This window comes from Ochotona princeps, chromosome 24, assembly GCF_030435755.1.
Source record: "Ochotona princeps isolate mOchPri1 chromosome 24, mOchPri1.hap1, whole genome shotgun sequence".
NCBI classification, from domain to species: domain Eukaryota; kingdom Metazoa; phylum Chordata; class Mammalia; order Lagomorpha; family Ochotonidae; genus Ochotona; species Ochotona princeps.
Window position 1 is genome coordinate 31879200 of NC_080855.1, and position 19244 is coordinate 31898443.

Below are 19244 nucleotides of genomic sequence, written 5' to 3' on the forward strand. Positions count from 1 at the left end.
GACATACCTGGGACCACCTCCACAGAAAGCTGAGAGGAGAAGGGATATGTCAGGGCATGGGGTCAGGATTGAAGGATTTTGTTCCTGTGCCAGCCCTGCCATGAATAACTTGGTGCATGTCCTTGAGCCTGGCTCTTCCGTCCACAGCCAAGCTTTTAGCTGTGCAGAACCATCCTCATGACAGTTACTGAGCAGATTCAGCAGCCCCAAACATTTCCTGAAGCCCTTTTGTAATTTCCCCTTCCCATCCCTGTCTTACCCCTTCCCTCTGCCTCTCCAGACAGCTTCTGACAAGCATCCTCCCTTGGCACACTGCTTTGTATTTCCTAGAAATTTTTATAAATGGAATAACATAATGTCCTGCCACTTTGTTTATTTCATTCAGCATCATGGATCTGAGGTCCATTCATTGTGCACCAATACTAATACTAATCTCTCCTCCTCCTCTTCCTCCTTCTCCTCCTCCTCCTTCATCTCCTTCTGCTTCTCCTCCTTCTTCATTTTTCTCTCTCTCTTTATTGCTTTACTGCTGCAAAGTATTCAATTGTATGACTGTACAACACTTGGTTACTCCATGTTAGGGGTGAAATGGTTGCATCATTTGCCAGGTGTAGGTTCCATTTTTTTTTAAGGAATTGCAAAGTTATGTTTCCAAAATGTTATGATGTTTCATTCTTACCAGTGTTCTGACAGATGTAGCTCTTCCACATCCTCAGGCTGACCTGACTTACTCCATCATGTTATTCTAGCTGTTTGAGATGTGGATTGTGATGTCAGCTTGGAATTTTCTGGTGCTTCCCAGTGTTGAGAACTTTTTCATGCGGCTACTGCTAGTGTTCTTTGAGGAAGAGCACGTTCAAACCTGTGGCTTCTAGTTTTGCATGTTCTTAATATAATCTAGAAATAAGTAGTGTACCATACGCGTGATTTCTGAGTGAATCACTGTGTTCCATGTTGATTATCTTAGCCATTTGTCTTGCAAAGCTCTTACCTTGGTGAAGTCCAAAATGTCGCATTTTCTGTTCTTCAAGTCACATCTTTAGTGAGAAAAGAAACTTACCTTATCGAAAGTTGCAAACATTTTCACCTATGTATCTTATGGAAATTTCACACTTTGGGTTTTAAATTTAAGCCTTGGTGCCTTTTGAGTTAATTTGCATGTATTATCTGAGATGTAGATCTAAATCTTTTTTTGCATGCAAATACGAAACTGTATCAACACTGTGACATAGATACTCGTCTTCTCTACGCTTCTGTCAAAATCCAGCTGCCCCATACACGCAAGTGTATTTTTGAATTCTGATTTACTTAAGCTACGTCTTTGTTTTTCCTATGCCACATTGTCTGAATTACTGTGGCTCTGTAGTAAATCCTGCAACTACTATTTTCAAAATTGCTTGGTAATTCTAGATCCTTGTATTTCTGTGCAAGTTTGGAATCAGATATTTGATTTCGGTTAAAAAAATGCTTTATGGTAGTTGGGATTGTATTGGACTTAATATGACTAGAATCCTTTGGTAGGGTAGGGGTTGGTTGAGTGTAACTGGGCTTCAGTGCCCAGTGATGTGTACAAGAGCTGAATGGGCTGTGGGACAGATTGGACCAGTCTGCTGCACATACTGGCAAACACTGGAACCAGGGCTCGGGGCAGGCCCAGGGCAGGTTACTGGGGATCACTCCAACTAGGTTGCAGTTCCCAATGGTGTACGTGAGGGCTGAGTGTGTGGCGGGTAGGGTTGGGTTGGGCCACAGAACTGACCCAACAATTGCAGTTACCAGTGTCTGCCTAGGCCAATATAGGTGACAGATGGAGCTGGACCCTGTACTGGCTAGCACACACAGGAGTCAGGTCTGTTATCACATCAGATGGAATTTCTTTGGTGATCCCTCCAAATGAACTGCTGAACTCAGAACTCCAACCATGGGGAGTATCACACAATCTGTGGTCTGCTGTGGAGTGAATGTGTCAGAACTGGACCTCATCAGTGGAAAACATGGAGTAGTGGACAGCATACCCAGATGCACATGGAAGATATGGCAGTCCACTGCAGCCTGCAGAGGACATCTGGTAACATAGCAGAGGAAGGAGGGCAGAACAAATTGGTCAACTATCCAGCCAAGCGTTGACAGCAAATATTTGAGGTTCATTCATTGTGCACCAATAATAATACTAATATTTGGGCGAATGGAAACTCTAAGGTGGACTATGTCAGCCAATGGACCTTGGATCAGTGAGATCAACAGCCTTTCAGAACTATTGAAACCGCTTAAGCAGAATCCTTGGAGCATGCTCCACATCAGGGACCCTGGGTGACATCGGGTGGCCCTTCCCCACTCCCGGTTACTGAGTTGGTTGGGAAGCTGTGTGCCACTCCTCTTATCTTCCCCTTCCCCAAATACAGGAAGAAGAAAAAGAAAATTTGCAAACAATAGTCTCACCCACTTCCCCTTATGCCTCTACCCTTCCCACCCTAACTAACCACGTAAACATCATCAAAAAATAACATTAAAAAAAAAAAGAAATGTAATTGATCTTTGCCTATGGAGCTACTATCCTCTAGTTTTGTTAAAACCAAGAAAATGATGTGGGTGGATTTTTGCCAGGGTTTCCATGTAGATGATCCTGTCCCCTTCATTTCCAGCATGGGTACATTTCATTTCATTTCCCCCTGTTGCACTGGCTACAGCCTTCCAAACAGGGCCAGGAGAACACCAACCCTTGTGATGCCAGTGAGTCAGGCATTTCCCCTTCCACCCTTAAGTGTAATGCCCATCCAAGGTTCCTTGTAGCATTTTTTTTTTTAATCAGATTGGGAACATTTCCATTTCCTTTTATCCCTACTTTGTCCAAGTCTTTATAATGAATAGATGCTGGCTTCTGTCCCACTTTTTTTCTTTCTTTTTTTTCTTTTTTTTTTCCTTTGGGGATTCACCTGAACATAATGGAGGAATCAAAACATTAACCAAGAAAAGATAGAAGATGGAATAGATCAATCAACCACCTCAGCTATATGTTTGCAGCGAAAAACTGGACAAGGGGAAACTCTAAGATGGACTATGTCAATCAGTGGACTCTGCACCAGCCTCATCATACCTGGACTGTTGCTGATGATATGTTGGAGCTTCTAATTGATGGAGGTGACGCTCTGCTGGCTCTGCCTTCGGACCTGAGAGGGCCTCCCTAAGAGGCCATTGAATTTGACTGGACAGTGGGATGCTGGACTCTGTATGGTGTGAGCTTGTAATTAGGGAATCCCAACGGAACTTGAGCTGTGGTTATGCATCAAGGTGAAGGAATTCACCATGGGGGAAGGGTTTGGGGTGAAGGGGGGAGAATCCCAGTACCTATGAAATTGAGTCATGTAATACAATGTAATTAATGAATAAATGAATAGAAAAAAAATTTAACATTAGGATCAATAAAGTGTTAAATGAACTTTAAAAAAGAAAAGATTTATTTATTATTATTGGAAAGCCAGGTATACTGAGAGGAGGAGAGACAGATCTTCCGTCCAATGATTCATTCCCCAAATGAGCCGCAACGGCCGGTGCGCGCCGATCCGAAGCCAGGAACCAGGAACCTCTTCTGGGTGCAGGGTCCCAATGCATTGGACCATCCTGGACTGCTTTCCCAGGCCACAAGCAGGGAGCTGGATGGGAAGTGGAGCTGCCGGGATTAGAACCGGCGCTCATATGGGATCCCGGGGCATTCAAGGCGAGGACTTTAGCCGCTAGGCCATGCTGCCGGGCCCTTTATATTTGATTTTTTATGATGCAGTTTCACATGCCCAAAGATTTCCCCTTCCATCCTTCCCCTCTGACCTCCCCCACTGTTTTCTCCCTGTATTATAACAATAGTATAGTCCTTCAACAACAGTAAAAAGCCATCACTCTTCTATTTCAGTGTATCATGACACTGTAGGTATAGACAATGGCAGAAAGTATAGCATTCTATTGTCAAGATACATCTAGGGGTGAAACAAATTTTTAAATACATATAAATAAGAACTTTTCACAAAGTTGATGGAAAATGCACTGTGCATGATCTCAAACATTTTTGTGCTGACATCAAACTATCTTTTTTTTCTGTGTCTCACCAATCGTAAAGTCCCCTCGTATATTCTAACTTTTGTATTTTTGTTTAATTGACCCTCTCTTTCATGACTGTCTGATATGTTCTCTGTGTTGAAGCTTATCATTTGCATTTTCTTGCTTCACTTATACCCTATGTATGTCCTTATAGCTAAAGAGAGTCTTTACAGATGGCATATTGTCTTATCTTGTTTCATTGGTTATTTACAATAAGCCACTCCTGTAGTTGCAGAATTTAACCCATTTACATTTAAAGAAAGTATTGATGGGTAAGAACTTCATTTTGTTGTCTTATTAGTTGTTTTAGATCTGATTTGTGGTTCTTCTTCTGTTGCTGTTTTCTGTCTTTGTGACTTGGTCATTCATGCCTTCATTGTTTTCTTTTTTCTTTGGCGTACCTATTAGAGAGTTTGCTTCGGGATTAGTCACAGAGCTGAGGTAAAGACTCCTTAAGCTGCGACAGTCCACTATCATGTAACTCAAAACTCACTTCAATTGTGTAAGAAAACAACACTTTTAATTCTTACCCCTTTATTTTGTGTCATCTTTATATCATTTAAAATTGTGTGTCCATTATCAAATGAGTGTAGCTATAGCTATTTTTACTAAGACGATCTTTTAACTTTTATATTAGTGCTGTGGAGTGTACAGCAACACTACACTATTATAATATGCTTATTTTGACTAAACATGTATTTTTACCACTGGTTTTACACTTTCATGTTTTCACACCAGCAACCACCATCCTTTCTTATCAGCAGGAGGAATTTCCTTAGTCATTTCTTGTGTAATAGAAATAACGGGGATGGATTCGCTCAGCTGTGGTTTGTCTGGGATTGTCTCTATCTTCATTTCTCCTTCATTGCCAGATGTGGTGGTTGGGCATGTGCTTTATTTCATTTTCTAAAGGTTAATTTGAAAGGTTTATGTAGAGAGGGAGAGAGAGAGAGAGAGCTCCCATATGAGTAGTGGGTTCGCAAGCACTGGAGTCATCTTCTACTGCTTTTCTGAGGTCATTTGCAGGGAGTTGCAGGGGAAACGGAGCAGCCTGACTCTAACTGGTAGAGATGTACCATGCTGTTGACAGGCAGTAACTTTACCTGCTGTGCTGCAGTACCAGCCTCAGGCGTTTCCTCCAGTACTCTGATCACATAAGCCAGTTGTCTGTCCCTTGGCTTTCAAGGTTTCTGCTGAGGAAGCCATCAGCAGCCTTATGCCTGTTCCCTTGTATGCAATGAGTCCTGCTTGCTACGTTCAAGGTTCTCTCCTACCTTTGATGTCTTGTAATTGTTACACATCTTGGTGTAGAGGCCATTGGGTTGATCCTGTTTAAGGACAACTTGGCTTCATTTAGAGGTCTCATACATTCTGTAGGCTTTTTCCACTCATTTTCATCAACACACACACACACACACACACACACACACACACACACACACTCTCCCTCTCCCTCTCCCTCTCCCTCTCTCTCTCTCTCTCTCTCTCTCTCTCTCTTCTGACTGTGTAATTTCCAAAGCCACCCTGGATGGTGAGAGTCCGCTGTTTACTTTCTTCAGGGAAATGCCCCCAGCATTTGTTTTTGAATGTCTTCCCCTAAGGAGGGTGTTATGGCTTAGTGGATAAAACCATCCCTTAGGGATATTGGTTGCAGTCTTGGCTGATCTACTTCCAATGTACTCCCTGCTACTGTGTCTGGGAAAAGTAGCAGAAATTGGCCCACGTACCTGGGGCCCCTGCCATCCACTTGAGGTCCTTGTTTCTGGTTTTGGCTTGGTTCAGTGCCAACTATTGTTGCCAACTCGGTTGTGAACAAGCAGGTGAAATAGCTCTCTCATCTCTGTTTCTACCGTCTCTGTAATTCTGACTTTCAAATAAATGAACCAACGTTTAAATAAATAAGCGAATGCCTCTTCCCAGTGTTGTATAATGAAGCTGAATGTGTTTATGTGTGATCTGCAGGAATCATATGTGGAACATTGGCTACGACCCAGGGCAGGGGCAGGTGTCCAGAACACTGGACACATGCAAGAAACAGCTGAGGCGGCTTGTAAGCAATACACCTTAGAGGTTTGTGTTCAGGCGACTTCAAGTCCAACAGACAACTCAGGTCTTTGCTGCAGCTGCCTTCTGCACTCTAGTGGCTAAAATCCGTTTCTTTCTTCCCTACTCTTTTCTTCCCCATAGGGCCATTCCTATTCCCTCCATCTTCTGGATGGGATGAGAAAGTAGGGAGCCACTTTTGAACTGCTGACACTTCAGGTGGCAGCTTGATACTAGGCTACAATGCTGACCTCTCAACTGTAGAAAACTTGAATCCCCTCCGTTTCATAACCTCTGGGAAAAGAGTTCAAAGTCTATCTTATTCTGAAAGTCAAGCAAGGAAAAGTCCTCGCAGTGAAAACGGATACTCGATTTTCTACTTCTTGGTTAAGATAAATGATCCTTCCGTGTGGGCTGACGCTGCAGCTCCTACTTGGCCACACGCTATTTGAGTTTCACAGGACGCACTAGCTTGTTGGAGCCGCCAGCCGACGTTGTTGGAGTTAGGCAAGTCTTCCAGAAATCACAGAGCAAACCAAGTTCAAAAGTAAAACCACAAGAGTTCAACTTGATCTTTAACTCTCCCATTTCCTGGAAATCACTTAAGAAAACACACATTTGGCAAAGCATCTGCGAAATCACTGAACTAAGGTCAAGGTTAAAGATGTGTGTGGCCGGCAGTGTGATCTGGGGCTCTCCAACAGCATGGTTGTGGTGAACAGAACTGGAAATGAACCTGATGAGCAAAACGAGGTACTTGGGGTGGAGTGCTGACCCTACAGCCTCCACCTCTGTCCACCTGGGCTCCAAGAAGTCTCTAGAAAATTCTCCTTAGGTACTTTGGAAAGTTAGATAATGCAAAGCAAACAACGAGGAACGCAGCAGCAGCAGTTTCATGCACGCAAGCATCCGAACAGCTTGCTTTCTCTGCCACAGCTGGCTTTGATTTGATTCCCACCTTCCGCACCGTCTTTGCAAAGATATGCTCTCATTTGCCCAGCTCCTGCAGAGTCAGGCTGCTGCTGGTTCTAATGATACAAGGAAACGGAACACATTTACTCCACCCTGTATGCGCCTGAACCTTGGAACAGCGGCGGTAAACCAAAGACGCGTCGCAGTTCACCTTTCTGCCACCAGGTGGAGGAGGAAGTCTGGAGTGCGAGGAGAGATTTGGGCACCAATTTCCGCGATTGAAAGCGTTGAGCTCTTAACACATCGACCTGCTGGTTTTTCTGCACCCAAAGCCATACAGCAGCCCTTGCTGCTTCTCTGATAATACTTGGCTGCTCCAAATGCTTGCTAGTTTATGCGTTCAATGTCTCCCACCTCTTCCCAACTCAAATACCTATATCTTGTGATTAGATTCCTACTCTCACCCCGCTCCATCAAACCAATGCCAGAGAATGACCAGACCCTATTTCCTCAAGCCGTCTAGGATATGCTCTCTTCTCCGTCCACCTCATCTCCTGTGTGTAGCTCACCATCTTGGAGGAATGTCAAGTCCCCATAACTAGGCTCTTAACAAATTATGCCATGCTTCTGGGCATTTGGACCTACTGGCCTTTCTGCCTAAGGTGCATCCCACCACCACCACCTAACTTCTGTCCCAGGAAACCTATCCACAGATACTTTTTTTGGTGTGTAGGCTCTACTGAGCTTACAACTGAGTATGACTTCTCGTCAGTGTGTTTCTGGATGAGATGAACATTTCTTCTTGTTTTTTTTTAACGTGAAAGGTACAGACCTAATGAGAGTGGGACAGAAAGAGTTTCTTTTCACTGGTTCACCCCCCAGTGTCCATAGCCATTGGTATTGAACCAAGCTGGGCCAAAGTCAGGAGTTAGGAGCCCAATCCAGGTCTGCCACAGGACTGGGGGATACCCAGCATCCTGAACCATCACCTGCTCCCCTCCAGCATTAACAGGAAGCAGAGGCAGGACTGAAACCCAGGCACAGAGACAGGGGAAACAAGTCTCTCAAACAGCATCTGAACGTCTTCACAGGCAGGCCAAACACTGGCCACTTGAATGGGCAGGTCTGTGAAGCAGCTTGCCCTGCGCAGAATAAGCACACTTCATCTTATCTTTGGAGGGGCAGACTCGAGCACAAGGTGAAGGTGAGAAGACCCGGTCTGTTTTTCTTTTTTGCTTCCCATCTGCTGGACTGGGACATCTGACACCGTCGGTTCTGGCCTGACCCTGAGATTCCTGCTGCCCGCTGGTTCCTCTGGTTCTTGAGTCTCTGGATTTCATCTGGAATGCACCACCATCTGATCTGAGTCTCCAGCTGGCAGGCATGGACATTAGCAGGATTTGCTACTTTTGAGATTTCTTGTCCCTTTGCACAAGCCAATTCCTCACAATAAATCTCCATTTCTATTGCTCTCCAGTCAGTTCTGTCTTGATGAAGAACTCTGGCAGTTCTAGGGCTGATTTTAGGGACGTACCAGGGAGCAGAGGATTGGCAGGGGAGGCATTCGCAGATCTGTAAATCATGTACGTGTGTGTGTGTGTGGGAAGAGAGCGAGAGAGAGAGAGAGAGAGAGAGAGAGAGAGAGAGAGAGAGAGAGATTCCCCATCCACTGGTCTATTCCTCAAATGTTTGCAGTGGTTGAGGCTGGACCAGGGCAAAGCCAGGAGCCAGGAACTCCATGTAAGTCTCACACACACGTGGCAGGAGCCAAGTCACTTGAGCCATCCCTGCTGCCTCCCAGGGTCTGAATTCACAGGAAGCTGGGACTGGCAGCAGAGCCAGCAAAGGAGGTCAAACCCAGGTACTGTGATGGATACAGGCATGCGTCCTAACAGACAAACCAGCCATCCATGACGTTGTTTCTGGGGAAAGATAGACGTAGAGACAGGGAAAGGGATGATAGGAGGTAGGATAAGGTAGATGCCAGGCGAAAGACCTGTACTAGTTAAATCCAAAGACAGGCATACTGCTGGCTATTGTGTTACTTTACACATGCTTCAAGTATTTCATAAGCAAAATTTCCCCATTGTATTGCTGTAATATCCTATTCTGAAGCACCCACAGGACTCTTACCATGGGCTGTCTTTGAGGTTTGCCCACCTGCTCTTCCTATTAAACTCTAAACCCCTGTGTCAGGTTATTGAACATCCCTATCCACAGACTTGGTACAAGGTAGACATCATTAGTTGCTGAGATGAGTGTCTGAAGTGCCTGTTGTACAGTGAAGGCTGCTGCTGCTGCTGCTGTTGCGGGGTGCGAGCGAGATCACTCCAGACATGTCTAAGGTTTATTAAGGAGTCTTTATTAACCAAGCTTGGTGATAATACAGCATACTAGAAATAGCAAATCACAAGTCCATGTGGCAATCTAATCAATCATAATCCAACCAAACAATCCAAAAGGGGAACAAATGGTCATCACCCTTAAGCCCATCCATTAAGCTGAAGATCTATGTCCCAGCTTCCCCAACAATATAAGTTTTCCTAAGAGACATGCAACGAATAACCTGGACACACTTACAAAGCTGCAGACATTCACCTTTCCCTGGCTTCTCTGTCCACATTCCATCACCGCTAGGTCTGGAACTCCTGATAGTACAGAAACCAGAAACAACATTACTATATCCATTGTTCCAGCTGAGCAGTACACAGGGACCATGATTGCTCTGACCAGCAGAGCCAGTAACGTGGACAGGGAGAGGGTCTGGGGATGAAGTACTGACATGAGACCAATGATGGTAGAAGTCTCTGCAAAGTCTCATTTTACAGCTCCTTCACCTCTCCTTATATATTCTTCCCCACTGCCCCCACGGTCTAATTTAGCCAGGATATTGGGTACAGATGAGTCCAATTAGTCTAGGTGTTTTTAGCCACAAGCACAGTTCCTGTTCCTGCCCAGCTCAACGAGTGCTGATCAACTCCTTAGTCCACTGTCAATAGGTGCTGGCTCTCACTGGCTGCACCCCATAACACTGCTACATGGTGGTGCTGGCAGTTGGTGGAGACTTACGCAGGACTGAGAGGAGACAGTTAAACCCACCACCTTAACCTAGTTGTACCCAAGCATCACTGCAGTCCAGCCCTGGGTAGGGAGATGTGCTGAGGCTGTGTTGTGCCCGTCTAAGATTCAGTCACAAAGACTGACACTGAGACTCACAGGAGGGCTGATAGGCATGTCTTGCAGCCACGCCCTGATGCCAGTATTTCTGCCAGAGGAAGCCAGAAGGATTGAAGATAACTTCCCAATTTGCCTTCTGGGAGAAGATGAAGAATTCCCAGACAGGGCAGGAAACCTAAAACTAAAACAAGGAAGCATGTAAAGGCAGGGCATAGCTGACCTTGAGAAAGGCACGAACATCAGGGGTACAGAGAGGGGAGGAGGAGGAACATGGCAGAAAAGAACAGAGGCCCAGGAACCTGGGAACACCCAGGGAATTTCTAAGCCTTGTAAGGCAATCATGTTTGTTTATTTAGCAAGTGCTTATTGAGCACCAATTATGTGCTTGGCACAGTGCTGTGTGCTGGGACAAAAGTAACAAACACAATGAATTGACTTGTGGCTAGAACAGCTTACATGAGGACATCAATTCCTGAATAAAATTCCTGTTGTTGAGGCTCTCTTTTGCGACATTTAGTGCACAAAGGATCTAATTTTGGGGTCCCTCTGCATGTAATGGAGCCCCTCCTCAAGAGGTACCGATGCAAGGACATTTTGGAAAGTGGTCCAGGTACTCCGATGCTGTCATGAAGATATACACACTGGGAGGAAGCATGGGCAGGGGTCCTCCCCAGAGGAATGGGGCAGCAGAATCTTGTACCCCCTCCATTGTTTTAAGCCCCCAAGAAAGGAGTTCTAAGCAAATTTTATTTTGAACATCAAGTAAGGAAAATTCCCTACAGTGATCGGGGCAGTTGACCGCAGCTCATGGGCCTCCTGGAGGCCTGTCTGTCCCCCACTTTCCACAACACATCTGCGTTTCTTCCTTCCAATGGCATTGCAGACACTTTCAGTCTCCTTGCCTCCCAAGTTCTTCTCTCCAGAGTGCACACTCCATCCCAGGGGAGAAGGCTGGTGGAGGGATAGAGGCAACAATGGTGACATTGACCAAGAAGAAGCCATCTTGAGAAGTTCCTGGACCACAGGTGCTCTGCACAAAGAGGGTCAGGCTGGGTCTTCTGCCATCAACAAGATCAAAAGAGCTGGCAGCGACTGAAGGCAGCTCCTGCCGGGAACCTTCTCCAGCAGGGCATGTCCTTGCCTGGTTCAGCATCAGCTGAGAGATGCAGAACTCCTTGGCTTGAAGCAACCATCCACACCCAGAATCAGGCTGGCACTGAACTGCCAATGTAACAGGATCAAGAGGAGTGAAGCCATCAAAACGAGTCTCAGGAAGGGATGAGTGAAGTTCCCATGGGACTGGGTTATTTGTCCTGAAAGCGAGTTCTCATGCAGTGAGACAGCTCCCAGGTCTTCTTTTTCTTCACTTCTTTTTCTGTTTTTCTGCAGCTAGCGGCTGTTGTCAGCAGCCAAGCAGACACAGAAGCTGTGGCCTGGGACTTGTCGAACTGTAAACTTAATGATCAGCTTTTATTTATATATTTATTTCCCAGCCTAGGGTGTAATGTCAGAGTAATAAGCAAAAAGGGTAAGGCAGGAACTTCTTGTCTGAGTAACTGGGGACCCGTGAGGATCCTGGATCAACACAAGTCTAGACACCTACTCCCTCCACTGGCTGGGGATTCTTGCTGGCTCCCCTCATTTTTGGTAACAACTTTCTGTCAACATCATCACTATGTCATGGGATTCACCCCCACCCCCCGCACTTGTTTTTCACTTTCCTTTCGATCTCAGGGGAAAGGAGCTGTGGCATTTATTCTGGACACTCTGCTCCAACTGCTTTTCTCCACAGCACATCTTGCCCCATGGCATTGACAACGGAATGCCAGCGGGGAGACATATGGAGCTTGTGCTGCTGTGTTGGGGGAATGTTGTTCCCAATGCAGGCTGCTGCCTGGAGCCCACCTCCAGGAGGTACCCTTGAGGCCAAGGAACTACCTAGCAGTATTCCTGAGGGGCCTGCTGGATTTGGTCCCTGCTTTCTGAGGCTCTCCAAGACTTCCATGGTCCTGAGCCCTACGCTTTGCTCTGAGGTTCTGACGGGAAAGTACCAAGGCCAGCCACAGGCATGTTGTTGTGGGCAACACATCCCGTGATCCTGACAATCAGCACAGTGTTGGATTCCTGGTCCATCACTGTGAATCAGAGTCACTCACAACCATGGCTTTCAAACTTGAGGGCGAAATCGGCCTTCCACGGGGGCTCGCCGCTGCATCCTCGCTGGTTGTATAAGCTGAGGAGGTCCCTTGTGAACAAGTTCTCAGCATCTCACTCAAGGACCATGGTAGGGTACGGAGGGTGATTTGTGTGAAGAGGGCAGGACCACGTGGGAAAGAGAGGGCCAACCCATCCAGGCCTTCAGGTCTGCCTTTGATGAGAATTCCCTGGAGAGCTTGGAGGGAATATACCCTGTGAAGTAGTGACACCAGACAGCTAGTTTAGGTCTGAGTGAACCAGAAGTCCCTGCCAGTCACAGTGGAATGCTATCTTTTCACCTGTCAGTCCAAACATCTCCTTTCCCAGATATACCTGTTTCATCCAGGACTTAGTTGGGGCTTGGGGACATCACGAAAAGATGTCATAAAATTCCCAGGTGGCTCCATGGAGGCAGTGGAGCAGTCCACTCTCTCATGGAATCACACTCTCACTCTTTCACCACTGGGGGCGCTGTCTCAGTGTTCTTTTCCCTTTCTTCCTCCCAGCAATCCTTTGGCTCACTCATGATGGGTATTTCTCCATGTGGGACAACGCATCCTCATGCATGAACTGTGTTGGTTTTTAAGAAGATTTGTTTATTTTTTACTGGAGAGACAGGTTTATAGAGACAAGAAGAGACAGAAAAATCTTCCATCCCCTGGTTTATTCCCCACATGGCTGCAATGTTGAGGGCCAAGCTGATCCAAAGCTAGGAGCCAGGAATTTCTCTCCTGTGGTTGCAGGGTTCCAGGACTTTGGGCCATCTTCCTGTGTTGGATGGGAACGGAGCAGCTGGGCAACGAATGGATGCCCATATGGGTTGCTGGTGCTTGCAGGCAGAGTATTAGCCAATTGAACCATCGCACAGGCCCTCAAGTTATGTGTTCCTTTGCTTACCTTTTGGAGAAATCTTGCATTCCTGTTGTTCACCTTGTGTCTCTCTGCACTTAGAATGTTTCTGCTTGAGTAAGACAAAGACTTGGAAAAAAGATTAGAATATACCCAGGTCCAGGCTCCTTGCCAGAGCAACAGACTCAACCCACGGTGCCCGCAGGAATGACTAGGACACTGCAGTTCAGGGCTCCCAGGCAATTGTATGTACACAGGGCAGTCTTTGAAGCTCAGCTGGCTTCCAGCTACATGGAGAGCAGCTAAGGGCAATGCAAAGGGAGTGAGAAAAAGGTGATGAGAGCAGAATAGGGTGAGGGGTGGTAAAAGATCTGAGCAGAGCCCTGAAGCCCCCTGTCCTTGGCATCCTTCCCCTCACCTTTTTTTTTTTTTTTTCTGGCTGGAGAAATTCAGGAGTGAGAGCAGGGTCCTTGCCCTAGGTAAGTTGTTGGTGTGAGCAACCAGCTTAGGACACAGCTGGCAGATGACCACGTGCTGACTCATGCCTAGGAACTGGAGCTTGGACCTAAGTGTGGGCTGACAGCCTGGGTGTGTCTCTGGGAGGTTGGAACCGGAGCGCCTCCCAGATGTGCTGCATTGAGGAAACAGAGGAACACGGGACAGGCCTGGAACCTGGCTTTGGGCCTGTAGAGTAGAACGGGCACTGACCTTGCCATTGAAATCTAAGGTCCTGGGAGTGGGTGTTTGCTGCAGTACTGAAGTCGCCATGTGGGATGTCCACAGGATACTGGAGTGTTTGCATTTGTGTCCCCCGACTGTGTCTCTGATTCCAGCTTCCTCTTTTATTCTTTTTAAAAGAAATTACTTGAAAGGCAGCATTACAGAAAACAACAGAGGGAGAGATAAAAGGAGAAAGAGATCTTCCAGATATCTGCTGGTTCACTCCCCAATTGCTGTGACACCTGGGGTTGGGCCAGGCTGAAACCAGGAGCCAAGAGCTTCATCTGGGTCTCCCATGTGGGTACAGGGTTCCAAGCACTTGGGCCATTTTTTTTTTTTTTTTACTGCTTTTCAGGCCATTAATAGGGAGCTGGATCAGCTAGGACTGGATATGGCCCCTATATGGAATGCTGGCGTTGTAGCCAGTGGTTTAATCTGTTATGTCACAAAACTGCCCCCCCGACCCCAATCTGCTTCTTAATGAGCATCCTAGGAGAAAGGAGATAATGATCCATACACTTGTGTTTCTGGCACCCAGATGGAAGGCCCAGATTGGGTTCTGGGCTCATTGGTTTGGCCTGCCTCAGCCCTGGCTGTTGCTAGCATGTATAGAGCAAACCAGAGAATGTAAGATCTCATTCTATCTCCTTTCCTTTGTGTCTCTACCTTTTAAATAGTTGAGCAATAAAATAAATTGTCCCTTAAGAAAAAAACCAAGCAAGGGCCAGCTCTGTAGCGTAGCAATGTTCTAACTCTGCCTGCAGCACCATTATCTCATATGGGCACCTGGTCTTTACTGCTCTACTTCCAATCCAGTTTCCTGCTAATGTCCTGAGGAAACAGCAGAAGCTGCACCAAGTGGTTGGGCCCCTGCATCCATGTGGGAGACCTTGCAAAGCTCCTGGCTCCTGGCTTTGAACAGCCCAGCTCTGGCCATTGTGGCCCTGTGGGGAAAGAACCATCTGATGTAAGACCTCTCTATGTGTCTGCTTCTCTTTCTATAACCCAGCCTTTTAAGGAAGAATAAATAAATCTTTTTTAAAAAGATAAAAAGAGGGTCCAGCGTGGTGGCCTAGTGGCTAAAAAGTCCTCACCTAGAATGCATCAGGATCCCATATATGTGCTGGTTCTAATCCTGGTGGTCCTGCTTCCCATCCAGCTCCATGCTTGTGGCCTGGGAAAGCAGTTGAGGATGGCACAAAGACTTGAGACCCTGCACCCATGTGGGGAACCTGAAGGAAGTTCCTGGCTCCTGGCTTCGGATCAGCACAGCACCGGCCGTTGCGGTCACTTGGGGAGTGCATCATTGAACGGAAAATCTTCCTCTCTGTCTCTCCTCTCTGTATATCTGACTTTGCAATAAAAATAAATAAATTTTAAAAAAAGATAAAAGAAAACAAAAAGAAAGAAAAGAAAAGAAAACTCCTTACCTTACTCTGGAAGAATTCCCGTATGGAGACAAGAGAAATCTTTGGGCATTGCTTTGTGCTGTGGCTTGACCTATAACAGCCACTCGTCCAAGAGAAAAGCCTTTGAAATTCACTTGTCCCCCAAAATCAGGGAAATAGGACTCAGAATGCCACTCACAGCCTACGGGAGAGCTTGGAGACAAATTCCGCTTTGGAACCTTGGGCAGTGGGTTCTTTAATTTCACAGTCATTACCTGTGTGCGCAGGAGCCAGTGATTAAGTTCCAGTGCCTGCCCCAGGGGGGCTCTTGGCTATGTAGAATTGCCTAGAACATGTATCACAGAGACTCGCATATTCATGACTAAGCACTGGGGTATGACAAAAAAATTTATCTTAAAACAGAGCAGGGTGGACAAAATCTAAGTCATTTTCTGACTGGGATTAACTGGAGGCCCCTGTCAGGTCTAGAATAGATATTTGTTTATAAATGTGGAACAATCGTAAAGTCCCTGTGATTTCACTCCAGAGCATTCTTCTGAGAAAGTCTATAAAATAGAACATTAAAAAATGCATTGATTGATGGATTTGAAATGTGGAGTGAAGAGAAAGAGGCACTAAGAGATTTCTTCCATCCACTGCTTCACTCACCCACATGCTTACAACAGCCAGGACTGGGCCAGTCCAAAACCCGAAGCCAGGAACTCCGTCTAGGTCTGCCACGTTGGGTCATTGGCTGATGCCTTCCCAAGCACATGAGCAGGGCCCTGGATTGGAAGAGTGTAGTAGGATTTCAACCAGTGTTGCAAATAGCAATGCCAGCCCCCAATGGCAATATTTCAGGTAGAATATTCTGAGAGATCCTACCCAAATGAACACTCAGACTTTTGACTAAGGACAACCATTTGGAAAAGACAAAATCCGTGATAAGATTTTTTGGGAAGTAAAGAGAGTAATGAGCTGCTTACTGGTGCTGGGAGATCAGAAGGTTAACATGCTGGCCCCAATTCAGGCAGCATCTCAATTCAGACACTCTTCATCCTTCATCCTCACTTCAGACCACTTCCCTTTTTGGTTTCCTTGGTTTCTTTATCTCTGTAAGTATCTCTTCCTATGCCTAAGTAGCTCAAATAACATTAAATATTTTAAAAGCTTAAGCTAAAGCTGTGCAGTGCCTGAATGTTAATGTTGAGAAAAATTTGGCAAATGGAATCCCAAAACGATGACACTATTAGCTTGGGGGACTGCAAAGTTTTCTTAATTCTAATGTCTGTTCACCTCTGGAAGACAATGCACATTTCTTGCCATATGTTCTACACTCAGCTTGATTCTTTGATGTCAATCACTTGTCAGTGTCCCACTCCACAACATCTCTACCCCAGGTCCCTGGCTGCTTCTCTGATGCACAGAAGTTTTGCAGTCTGAGAAATGACCCTTGTGGCCACTTGTCAATGAAACCAAAGACAGTAAACTGACTCTGTCATCAAAAGGAAAAAAAAAAAGAACTTTATTTTTGTCTATTGCATAAATAATGGTAAATTAGACTCTTTTTTATACAGATTATATATTTACAGACACGTTTGGTTAGAGAAAACATCTGGTAAATATGGCAGTCAATTTTCCTTTATACACTAAGATAAGATATTAATAATATATACTTCATTTGATCGGGAAGTTGCATGCCGAGTTAATTTATATTAATATTTACATTTTATATAAAGTTTCTCTTTCAGTGAGTCTGTCGACTGTCTCATTGCTTAAGGGCAGAAACCATTGAGTAATACTGAATGAGAGAACAATGGGGAAGGTTAGTGAGGTACCTGGGCAAGCATGATCAGTGACTTGACCTTCAATGGCTCTTTCTGAGTAGGAGCACTGCCAGGCCCTAATCATCCGACCTCCGTCGGTTGCCCTCAACTGTGCTTCTAGGAATTCCCACTGTGGTGGGGCAAGGATTCCAGTCATTGACTTCTGTGCTTTGGGGCACGGCTCAGGGTTCCAGTCTTGTGACTGCTAGCTCGCTCTACAGATGCCGACCCCCTACCTAGTCAGGATTTTTCTGCATTGGATTTTCATCCAAGGGCCCTGTCTCGAGTTAGTCTTGGAGTAATAGCTTCTAACTGGATTCTGAGCAAGGCAAGGAAATCAAACACCACTAAGACACCACTCCAGGGTCCCCTGTTGCCCTCATCACGACCGAGAGAGGACAGAGAGGTGCTGGCTTGTGCGATCAAGGGTCCTTTCTGGCTCCATCTAGACCTTTCAGGAAGAACAACAGGGCTTGTTGCATAAGAAATGATTGGGTCCTTGATCTGCTTCAGGAAGAGGGACCTGCAGCCTCTCGCTTCCTTTCCTGTGTCATCATGCTTGGATCATGGCTAGCAAAGACACATCCACTAAAGCAGGTGTCTGTACATGGCATCTCTGCCTGTGCTGTTTTAAGTCCTGATACAATGGAGATACCTCTTCCATATAACACAAATCACCACCTCCAAGCAGACCCACACTGTGACTCTGGTAGCCAGAAAGGAAGGTAACAAAGGGAATGAGTGGAAATTGTGCTGTGTATCTAGGAGCATCTGGGGAGGCTCCCTCGGATGCAGATTCAGCTGTCTTTTCTTGGCATCTTCGTTTCATCCTATGTACTCACGCATTCTGACTCAAGTAGCCTACTGGAGGGGGCTGAATCTATCTTCATGTCCGCTCAGGTGACAACAACACCTCTGAGCCAATCCCTCGTTGATGCTCACTTAAATCAGCAAGTCCCGAGGGAACCAACAACACATCTTACCAACAAGACGTGGCACTTTGGCCACAAAGCAATGGATGCTGTCCCAATTACAGACAAGGGGCACCTGAGGAGATGCCGTGACACCTGAGCCTCTTGGGACTTGTGTTAAAGAAGCAGCTGTGGGTCAGGAAGGCAACGGGGCAGGGAGGGTAATGGGGACCCCTATCAGTGGCCATCCACTCCAACTTGCATACCGGACAAACAGAAGGCCACAAGTGGAGTGCAGAAACGCTCTAGATTGATGAGAAATGTAAGGATGGAGAGAGGGAAGCCACTCAAAGCAGTCTGTGCAGAAGAGTCCCTCCTCCTGGCCTTCCAGTGGACAGTACCGCCCACACTTCATTCTCTGCTCTCCTCCCACTGGGTTCCATTCAACAGACTTGAGGCCACTTGGGAGAAGCCTTTTGGGCTTGGCAGGTGTCAGCATCCTTCAAGATTAAGATAAGCCACCAACATTGCCCGGGAACTCACAAGTGTGTCATTTGGAAAATGGATGGGCAGCCCTGTGGCATCTCCCATCCTCTTTATTCCCAAAGTGAGGCTGGATTCAGAATCCAACAGCAAAAGCCCTTCCCAAACTGTCCTTTTCCTTCCTTCACATGTGAGGAGGGAGCTGGATCACATTCCTTGGCAGAGTTCTTCCTAATAAGCCTGATCTCACCCTATGTGACAAGGTCAGCCTCTGCTTCCTTGATGCTTGGATGATGATGGCTAATTATGTGGGAAACACTGACTCAAAAGCCAGCTCATCACCCCAAGAGGAAGAAGTGGCTGTGGCTAAGCCCTGCACATAGAGCATGCTCAATGCAAGAACCACCTAAGGTAGGAGGGAAGCCAAGGGATTGGGCAAGTCTTGTCCAGTTTTTGAGGACTGTCATTGTGAGATAGAAAAACAAAAGCAAACCAAAACACTTAGTTTATTATGCCATCCTTCAAGCTTATTGAACCAAGTTAGCATTGCCTTGAAGACTTTTTCAGCAGTAATATCACAACCCTGGAGACCATAAAGAGGGACACAAATCAATATTAGGTAGAAACACAGCTGGTGAAATGCCCATGTG